The sequence below is a fragment of the Nicotiana tabacum genome, chromosome 1 (assembly GCF_000715075.1).
Source record: "Nicotiana tabacum cultivar K326 chromosome 1, ASM71507v2, whole genome shotgun sequence".
NCBI lineage: Eukaryota > Viridiplantae > Streptophyta > Magnoliopsida > Solanales > Solanaceae > Nicotiana > Nicotiana tabacum.
The window spans coordinates 2,786,836-2,797,793 of NC_134080.1; positions in this window are offsets into that span (position 1 = coordinate 2,786,836).

The window sequence follows — 10,958 nt, forward strand, 5'->3', positions numbered from 1 at the left end:
GAATTTCAAAGTTCATAGGCTTGAGTTTGATGTTGTTTTTTGGTGTTTCTAAGGATCAACTAAGTTCGAATGATGTTATGGGACGTGTTGGTATATTTGTTGAGATTTCTGAGGGCCTCGAGTGGATCTTGAAAGATTAACGGATCAATTTAGACTATAAGAAAAACTGCTGCATTTTTCACGACAGCATGAACAGTAACTCGAGTGAACAGTACTCGGGTGAACAGTAACTCGTGTAAACAGTAATATGATGAACAGTAAAATGCATGAGCAGTATTTAAATAAACCCTCCGCGACCATTAAACCCTTTTACACCATTTTTTAACAGGAAAAGAGCTTTGAGGCGATTTTGAAGAGAGGAAATCATTGTTCTTCATTGAGGTAAGGATTTTGGACACTAAAACTCGATTATTTGTGATTAAGGAACAAAGTATCAGTGTTTAATTCATGAAAATCAATAGAAAAAGGTGGAGTTAAGGCTTGAGATTATGAGACCTTCTAGGGATGATTTGAGGGGTCAAACGAACTCCGATTTTCGAGTTCTTTATATGTACGACTCGTGAGATGATGAAGAATATTTTGGTATAAAGTTTTTCCAGTTATGGAATGCGGGCCCGGGGGTCGGGTTTTGACTGATTTCGAATTTTGTACTTAAAACATCGATATTTTTCAATTGGAATTCATTCGATTAGCATAATTTAATGATAAAAATCTGAACTTGGCAGATTTGGAGCACTCAGAAGTTGGTTCGAGAGGCAAGCGTGTTGCAGAGTAGCTTTTCGGGCTAGTACGAAGTGAGTAATGATTTTAAATGTTGTTCTGAGGGTATGAAACCCTGGATTATACAACGTTCGGCTGTGTTGAGGTGACACACACACTAGATGATGAGCGTGGGGTCGTGCACCGTTGGGGATTGTGACTTAGTCCATCCCGAATGACTATTTTTCTGTATATTTGGTAGCTAATTGTTTGATATTATTATACTTTGGGCTAAATGTCATATTTGGGCTTCGTGCCAACTGTTTGAACCCTTAAGGGATCGTTAATGATATTTTCCTCACTGTTTGATTTCATACTTGTGCTCAGTCATGCCAGATCTTTCAATGTTTTCAAACTATGTTATTCTGTTTTAGAAACCTTAAATGATGTTTTAAAGATATTTTGAGTTGAGCTGTATATTTTTACTATTGCCTAAAGGGCTTATGAAATTCTGATTGAGTAAGGCCGAGGGTTTGTATTGTGAGGATACTTTTGGGTCGGGCTGCACGCCGCAACAGTGATACACTAATTATGATAATGAGGCAGAGGGCCTGAGATTGTACAACACTAGGTGGCTTGATATTGATATGAGACCGAGAGCATGTTTATGATGCCATGAGATGGCTTGATATTATGCTTGGGCCATAAGGGGCCCCTCTAGCACCCTAGTGAGCGCGGGCACCCATTGTGACATGAGATATAGCCCGAGGGGATGGTATTGTTCTGTGATATTGCCCGATGGGCTGATTTGATGTTATCGTGCCCGAGGGGCAGTTCTTATGTGTTTACCATTCCTTGTTGTTTTTCATATTAATTGTTGACCGCTTAAAAAGGTATTTTTATGAGATTTTATTGTTAAATTGTGTTACTGATTTTGTTATGCCTCTGATAGCTAAATGTTGTGTTTAACGTGATTTTATATCGTTCAGTCTTCATTTATTCTTATTACTCACTGAGTTAGAAGTACTCACTTTACTCCTTGCACCTCAGTGTGCAGATTCGGGCGCTACAGGTCCTGCTACTGAGGGTTGACAGTTCCAGCAGATCTTCGGAGGTTTACTAGGTAGCTGCTTGGCGATTCGCAGCCCAGTGCAACCTCCCTCTATCTTATTTCTCTTTTGATTCAGTTATTTTGTAGTGGAGTAGAATTTCAGACTGATAGTATTGTTTTAGATGCTCATGACTGGTGACACCCCGATGTCGGGTTGTGTTAGCTTTTATTTCCGCAAATTACACTGTTAAATACTTATTTTGGGATTTTATTTCTGATTAAAGACTTAGTAGTTATTATTTTAATTGCTTAAAGTGAATTGGAAGTGAGTCGGCTGACCTTGTCTTCACGAGAGGTGTCATCACGACCGGGTTGGGTTTAGGGTCGTAACAATATTTTTACATAAGTATTTTATTTATAACTAAAATAACTTAATATTATTTTATTTATTATTTTTATAATATATTCATACATTTAATTTTTCCTCACAAGTAAGTTGCTCATTTTACTAGTATTATTTTAACCCTTAGATATAGTAGTATACATCAAAAATTTCATTGAAAGCTTATTGAAGGCAAATGCTAACATTTTTTTTTACTATCTTTTTTTTTTGTCCGGATCTTTTTTATCATCTATGCATCTTTCAGTGTTAGAAGAGTCTGAAAGTATTATCTACATTCATTTGTCATTTCTGACAAACTTCATACTCTATTTTCCTCTTTTAAGGCCATCGAATATATTCAATATTCTTTTCCTTTTTCCCCTTCACTTTATGGAATAAAATATGTTTGAAATTCTCTGTCACCTTTTTTTCCGTATTATAGTTCCCCATTCGTGGATTACATATTCATTTTGGTCTTTAAGTATCATATTCTTTTCTCTCTCTCTTTTTTATTTTTTTATTTTTTAACACTGCTTTTATTTTTTGTGATAAGATCAAGGGCAAGGATTGAATGAAAGTTTGAAAAAATGGTGGTAGACAAATTCACCCTAAATTTATTAACTCCTCAATTTATTACTCCGTCCCTTCACTTTACTTGTTCAGTATTCTAAAAGTAAATTTTCACTTTAACTTGTCACGTTCAGTATCCATTAAAAAAATGCATCAATTAATATGTGTATTATGGTAAATTGTGCACTTCATTTATTATTTTTTAAGGGAAGTGCAAAGCCCATAATGGACAAATAAAAATAAACGGAGTGAGTATTAAGCTATTGAGATTTGTATCAACATGACCCAGGTGTAAGAAAGTATTTTCCCTTCTACCTCCATCCAAATTTATTTTCATCAACTAGACACGAAATAAATTTTTTTTAAAAATGACATTTTTTAAAAAATATAAGCAAAGTATGGTTAATAGTAAAAGGAACATTGTAACAAATTATTTGTTCTTGTATTTAGTGTCGTCTATAACAAGTTCTGATATCAATGCTAACATGAAATATAAGAACTAACCGATCTGCATATAGAATAAATAAAGAATACTATATAGAAATGTGTAAATTCTTTCCATAAAGCCAAAAAGAAAATAAAGTTAAACAAATTGAGAATGACGAATTACTACTAGAAACTAAAAGAAGTGTTTAATAAATAAATAAAAAGCGACATTATTAGCATTGCTTACTAAATAAATAAGTAAATAAATAAATAAAAGTTTTACCTTTTTCTTTTTGTTTCGTTCTTAATCTAGATGAAAAGTAGGTGAGCTTACACATTGAATCTGTTTCATCCAATCACTTTTGACCAAAATTTATTTATCTTTTTTTCTAGACTAAATCTTGAGATTTTTAAAGTAAGCAAACCATAAGTGGAATCTGTCGTAGATCCCTTAATTAATATTAGATTAAGGGAAATGATGTTTTCAATTGATTTATAAAGCTTTAAAACTACTTTATTTGTCTTGAGTGCTACATTGTGGATGGTGATTAGCTTCTACTACATCTTTTATTTAATTAAAATGACAATATTACCCACTAATTATCACTTTTGGGTACTACAAATTAAAACTGGGAAAGATTAAATCTGTCCAAATGTACCCTTCGTGCAACATAATCATATTATTATGGATCAAATAAAATTGTTTTAGTGCCTCAATCATGTGGAGCAAATATCTAAAGTTTTCATCTAGAGAAGACTAGAACATAAAGAGTATCTTTTGAAAGTCTTTTTTATTTGGATATAATGGGTCCATTGATGGTCAGAGTTAATTAGACAGGATATGGCGCAACTTAAGCTTATCGAGGATAAAACCCTAGGAAAGTGTAGAGGTCGAGAATTACAGTAGAAGTTTAGTACGTAGTTGAGCGTTTTTCTTTTTCTTTCTCATACCGATAGTATTAACGTTAGTATGATATCTTTTTTATTCTTAGATTGTTATTATTACCTAGCTTATGTTTCAATTTTCTTAGTATCTTGATTTGTTGCCATTGCTTTTTTCGTCTTTTCTTTAGCCGAGGGTCTATCGGAAACAATCTCTTTGCCCTTCCAGGATAATATTAGTGTTAGTATGGTATTTTTTTTTATGATCCACAACTTGGAGATTGTGTAATGCTTACTCTCAAACTCTTTGTTTACACAGTAGTTAGTGATATTTTTTGTTTCTCTCTTTATCTTTAGATTCCTATCTAATGATCCCGGACGTAATCCTGGACGTGAAGAATAAACTAAAAAAGGGGTTTCCTTGCTTGATGTCAAAATTTTCAGTCCCCGTTCACGTTTTTTCTTTTTCTTATCAATGAATAGATCTCTTTACTTGTGTGACTTAGATTTGTCGTATTTCTCAAAAAGCGATTCGATTAATGGGATTAGGTATGAGAACGATGATCTCGATGATATTGATATTCTATGGACAATTACTTAGAAGTACATTTTGTGATAGAACCCTTCCTATCTGATAGAAAAGGATCCCATGATCCTGAACCAATCTTACCTCGGATCGCAAATCCCAAGTTTGTCTATGAACAACAGATCAAATTGTATTAGTGTCTATAATTAATTTCTTCTATGTAATACTAATCGATAGGACCTCATTGATTTTTTTTTCAAATATGAAAAAAGAATTAATTTTTTTCTTTTAAAGTTACCCTTTGAGTAAAGAGTCTCGAATATATTTTCAATAAATATATTAAAGATATAGTAAATATTAATATGGTCAATTTTATTGTTAATTAATAGAGAAAGTGATAATGTATAGCCTCTCTCAAAACAATAGCCGAAAAAATGTATATTTTTTTATATATACATATTCTGTATGTTATATACAAAAATTATACAAATATAAATAGTTTGTGATAAGGATTAAAAGTGATAATACCCCTAATAAATATTAAAAAGTGAATATTTTAATAAGTATGAAAAAACCAAAAAAATCAATTAGAGTGAACTCGTGGGAATATTCATTTAACTCACCTAGGTATATACGTCATTGCCAATTAGTTATTGATAATAGTCGGCACGAGAAAGACAAAACTTATAAAAGAAATTAATTAAAAATATGATGATGTATAAAAATGTGAAAACCATTTGCTAATAATATATTTGAGGAAGATCGAGTTGGATTAATCACTATGATGTTGAAAAAGAGGTTCCATCATCTTCAACTATATATGGTCCCTTCTCGCTTGGCATCTATATTGAACACACAATTAACTTTTCCAACTAATATTTGCCTTATCCTAAAGAAAAATAACATCATATTCTTCGAAAATAGGAGTCACATATTATCATAGTCAATTTAATAATTAAGTTTCTAATTTATTGTAATTAAATTTATTATTTCTCTTAATAATGTAATTAATATAAGAAATTATTTAGCTCTTTAAATAATAAAATTGCAGTGTCAAAGTATTGTCATACTTTTTACGTAAATATTAACGAAGGGATGGCGGCGAAGTGGGAACTGCCAGAGAATATATCTTATTCGTATATATCCGCATCATCTTTTGTAATCCACAGAAAACAACTAAAGAACGCAGTTCATCCTTAATTAGAGATTTCGAATTCAAGTTCTAATTAGGAATAAATCGCTTTTGATTGCAAGCGTTTTATTGCCTAAAATAAAAGAATTCAGTCTGAATCCAAATTAATTAACTTTAAATTGAGTATCAGACAATAAAAAAAGCAATTTAATGCATAAAGAATTTTACGCTCATATAGGATCTGGAAAAGAATCGTACCTCAAGGATTGTAGTGTAAATAGTCTACTTTTATATAGGGGTAGGCGTTCTAGCAGTTCAGATTGAATATGAGAATTTCGGTTTGAATTTTTTATTTCTGGATTGAAGAGATGACAATCCAAATCCAATCTAAATAAATTTGGATTAGATCGGATTTTTTAAGTTCGGTTTCGGATTAATCGGTTTGGATATTATGGATTTTCGATTTTGAACGTATAAGTTGAGACGTGTCTATTTAACAAAAACAAATATACAAATGAAATACTCATGTTAAATTGCCTGAAAAGTTCCTCATTCTTGTCGCAATCATCCAAATAAAGTATTCAAATAATGAAAATTATTTTTAGAAAAATACAACAAAGACATTAATACGGCTGATAAGAAGTAACAATAGTAAAATTATGTTCAAATAAAAAGTATTCTGATAGTAAATTAGTAATTAATATTAAAAGTATAAGATAATATCCAATGAGTACGGTGTTGAACTTATTATTATTGACTTATGGATAATCGACCAAATATAACATATAAAAATTTCAAATTCTCGGATATCCAAAATCCAAAAATTTTAAAAGTTAAATCCAAAATTAAATCCGTAATTCGAAAATCCAAACCAAACATTTACAAAATTCGAATTTCAGTTTTGATTTTAAATTTGCCCAAACTACGTTCACCTCTATTTTTATACAGATATTAACGATTGCTTTCACGACTCGAACTCAAATACAACTTTACTACTGCTCCGTGGCCCTGCATGGGGCACATAATACGGCTGAGGAGGGCAGGAGGCTATGAGGTGGTGCTACAGTTTCCACGTGGACTTCTCCTATGCCATGCAATGCAATTTCATATATCTTCCACGAGAGCGCCACATACACTACATGCTCACGCAAGACTTGAGATCTTATCTTTGGATTTCCTTTCATTCATCTTTTTATTAACTTTTTAATTTAATAAAAATGATTTATACTATTTATAGCTTGTTTGGCCCAAGCTTCTAAAATTAATTTTCGAAAAGTATTTTTTCATAAGTATTTTTTAAAAAGGTATCTTTACAATAATAACAACAATTCAGTAATAATTTCACTAGTAAAATTTAAGAAGGATAGAATGTACGTAGATCTTACCTCTACTCCTGAAGGTAAAGAGGTTGTCTTCCGAAGACCCTCGGCTCAAAGACAAAAGATATGTAACAACAACAACAAAAAATATACAAATAAGATGAGCACCGTAAGTGACAACAAATAAGTGGGAAGGACAATAATTATGGCAATAATAAAAATTATTACTGAATTATAAAATAAAAGTAAAAAATAATAAACAAAAAATAGAAAGTGTGATGGAACAATAACCGCTAGCAGTCCTATATAAACACTATCAGACTAGCCAGAATAATGAGGAAAAATGCTCAACTACCCCTAACCTACAATCCTAATGCTCGACCTCCACACTTCCCTATCCATGGTCATGTCCTCAGAAATCTGAAGCTGCGTCATGTCCTACTTGATCACCTCGCCCCAATGTTTCTTAGGCCACCCTCTGCCTCTCCTCGTACCTGTCAAAGCCAACCGTTCACACCTTCTAACCAGGGCATCTAGGCTCCTCCTCCGCACATGCCCGAACCATCTAAGCCTCGCTTCTCGCATCTTGTCGTCCATGGGAGCCACGTCCACCTTCTCCTGAATATTTTCATTCCTCATCTTATCCAGTCTAGTGTGTCTGCACATCCATCTCAACATCCTCATTTCGATTACTTTCATAAAAAATCTTTTTAAAAAGTACCTTTAATGAAAAGTATTTTATATTTGTTTAATTAATTTACAAATTATTTTTGATCAGTAATTAGTGTTTGGCTAATCTTTTTAAAAATGCTTCTGATTAAGTATATTTTTCTCAATAAAAAAATATAGTGAGAAGTTACTTTTTTTTGCTTCTCAAAAGCTATTTCTACTTCTACTAATTATTTATTTTTCTTTCTAAAAGATTGATCAAACACCTTGACATTGGAAAAAAACCCTTTTGACCAAAAAAGATACTTTTAGCCGAATTCTTTTTAGACAAACAGGCAGTGGCAGACCCACTTTTATCCAATGTCAACTGACACTCCTTCATCGGAAAAAATCCACTGTATAGCTCGAAATTAGCTCGGTAACTTTTATTTGTTATGTATATATTACTATATGTTGACTCCCCTTAATTTCTTTGTGTTCTTTATATTTTGACACTCTTTAACAAAAATTTTAGCTCCGCCACTGCAAACACGCTATCAGTATTTGCAATATATATGTGCTTCGCTTAGCTTTTTAATAAAACATGAGTTAGCTTGATAATCTTGAATTTGTCTGTGTAAAGAGTGAATAGTGAACCATGGGCGCTATCCAATGTCAAATAACGCCAATGGTTCAAAATTATTCTGCAATTGTTGGCTGTTGAACCAAGTTTCTATGTATATTACGAGGAAAAGATCGTCTATAACCAACTACCATTCGAACAGAAGAAAATAACCTACAAATATGTCATACCTTTTTTTTTATTGATCTTTTATATAATATTTTACCAATCTCTTAAAAAAGAAAGAGATGAAACTTCTTGAATATGTGTATTTATAACTTTAATATAACATTTGTAATGAGCCAAAAAAAATAGATGAAGCCAATTTTGTTTTTCTCATCCGGTGTTCGGTAACCGCATTGGAGCTCGATTATATTCGGATTCGCGTTGCATAGGGTCCTATTCGGGGAGAAGCGTTCTCTACCAAGAATTTTTTCATACCGAGGGCTCGAACTCGAGGCATCTGGTTAAGAGAAAAGGTCTCATCCACTGCACCATATCTTTTGGCGGTGACGAAGCCAAAATTGACCATGCATGTTATGATGGGTTCATTTGTTCAGTTTCACAGTTGAAGCCTCCCCTTCTCCACCAGTAAACTAAGTAAATTGAAAGGAAACTCAACTGAACAAGTTCAGATAAGGAAGCCATCACTTTCGGCAGGTAAGATTGACTTACGAGAAAAGCTTTTTTCCACGTAAGTTTTTTAAAAAGGAATAATTTAATTCTAAACAAAGAAGAATGTGTTGAGAGCATTAATGGCAGTAAGTTAATTACTGTGTTTCCTCAGTGGCCACAAAGATTAAAAAAAATTATAAATAAAAAAGCCAATATGAATTTGCCACTTATAACTTCTTTGGATGGTTATTCGGGAGAAGGTGCATGTTGCACCCATTGATGACAAGATGTGTGAAGCGAGTCTCAGATGGTTCGGGCATGTTCAGAGGATAAGCTCGGATGCTCCGGTGAGGAGGTGTGAGCGGCTGGTTGTGGAGGGCACGAAAAAAGTAGAGAGCGGCTTAAGAAATATTGGGGAGAGGTGATCAGACAGAATATGACGAGGTTTCAGATTTCCGAGGACATGACACTTGATAGGGAGATGTGTGATCGAATATTAGGGTTGTAGGTTAGAAGGTACTTGAGTCTTGCCTTACTTCGTACCATTGTGAGACTAGTCTGGTAGGATTTTGTCTAAGATAGCTAGTGACAATGTTGTGTCTTACTATTTCGCTTTTTAGTGCCGGACCTATTTAGTAGCTATTGTTTTTTGCTTTGCATCTTTCTTCTGGATTTCATGTTGTTCCTATTTTTCCTATGATTTCTATGGTGATACTGATATTGTCTCCTTTTGTCTTTTTGTTTTCTTGAGCCGAGAGTCTTTAGGAATCAATCTCTTTACTCCTTCGGGATAGGGGTAAGGTCTGCGTACACATTACCCTCCCTAGACCTCACTATTGGAATTTTACTGGGTTATTGTTGTTGTTGTTGTTGTTGTTGTTGTAGCTTGTTTGGATGGTTAATGTATCAATAATATTATATTATATTGTACTGCATTATTTTGAGGTCGATAGGAAATAGAGTCCATCTATAAGGGGTGCTCTTAGGGTCTACTAAGGTAAAGCACAGTAATTTAAATAATTATTGTACCCCTAGTATTCTCTATATAAGTACATTACTGTATACAATAAAGAAAGATATTCTGCGGTATTTTCTCACGCCTAGTCTTATCTTAAAGCTAGACTAGGGTTTAGACTGTGGAATAGAGGGTTGCTCTAACACACCCTGACAACCATCACTGACCAGTGATTCCAGTCGCGGTTCGTTTCAGATTTTTGCTTCCGCTTCACGAAGAATAAGTAAGTTCTCGTTTCATAATTTACACGTCATCTAATGCGTTTAGATTAACTTGTTCCTTCATATGCATACAATAATTTGATAAATTGTATTGTTTGTTATCGTTTCCCATGATGTCATGCATCAATAATATGAAGAATAAACTTGCAAAAGTACCAAGAAAAAGTAAGATACGAGGTTGAATTATTAGACAAAAATGTAGGATAAAAGAAAAAATAGAATTATTTAATAATAAGAAGGGCAAGATAAGAGGGGGGAAAAATAACGACGCGATCACACCAAATCGATCGTTTTATAAAGTGACAGCTTTTTGTTGTTTCATAACGACAAATTTAATGATACGACACAATAAAATTTAGGTAACAATCAAAACAAATATTATATTTAACATACAATACGATAAAAAATAATATGTAACAACCATCCAAACAGTTGGTGACACGTTTGAAAAGCTAACAAATTACAAAGAACTCATATTACAAATACTTCTTGCTTAATTTTACTATCTTAATACCTATTTATTTATTTATTTATTTATTTTCTCGTCAATGTATGCCTCACATGCTAGTAATTTGGGTTTTACGCATAATTTACTAATTTTTCCAACGTGTCCTCCACCGGGGGCCTTTCTGCTATATTTATTTGCAATATTGTTATTTTCCCTTCTTCTTTTTTCCCTTCTTATTACTATATTTTTTTTATTTCTCGTCCGGTATCCGGTACTCACATTGGGGTGCGACTAATCCGGATTCGCTCCGAGAAGTCCCACATTGGGGGTAATGCGTTTCCTAATAAAGACGACTCATACCCGGAGGCTTGAACTCGAGACCTCTGGTTAAAGATAAAAGAG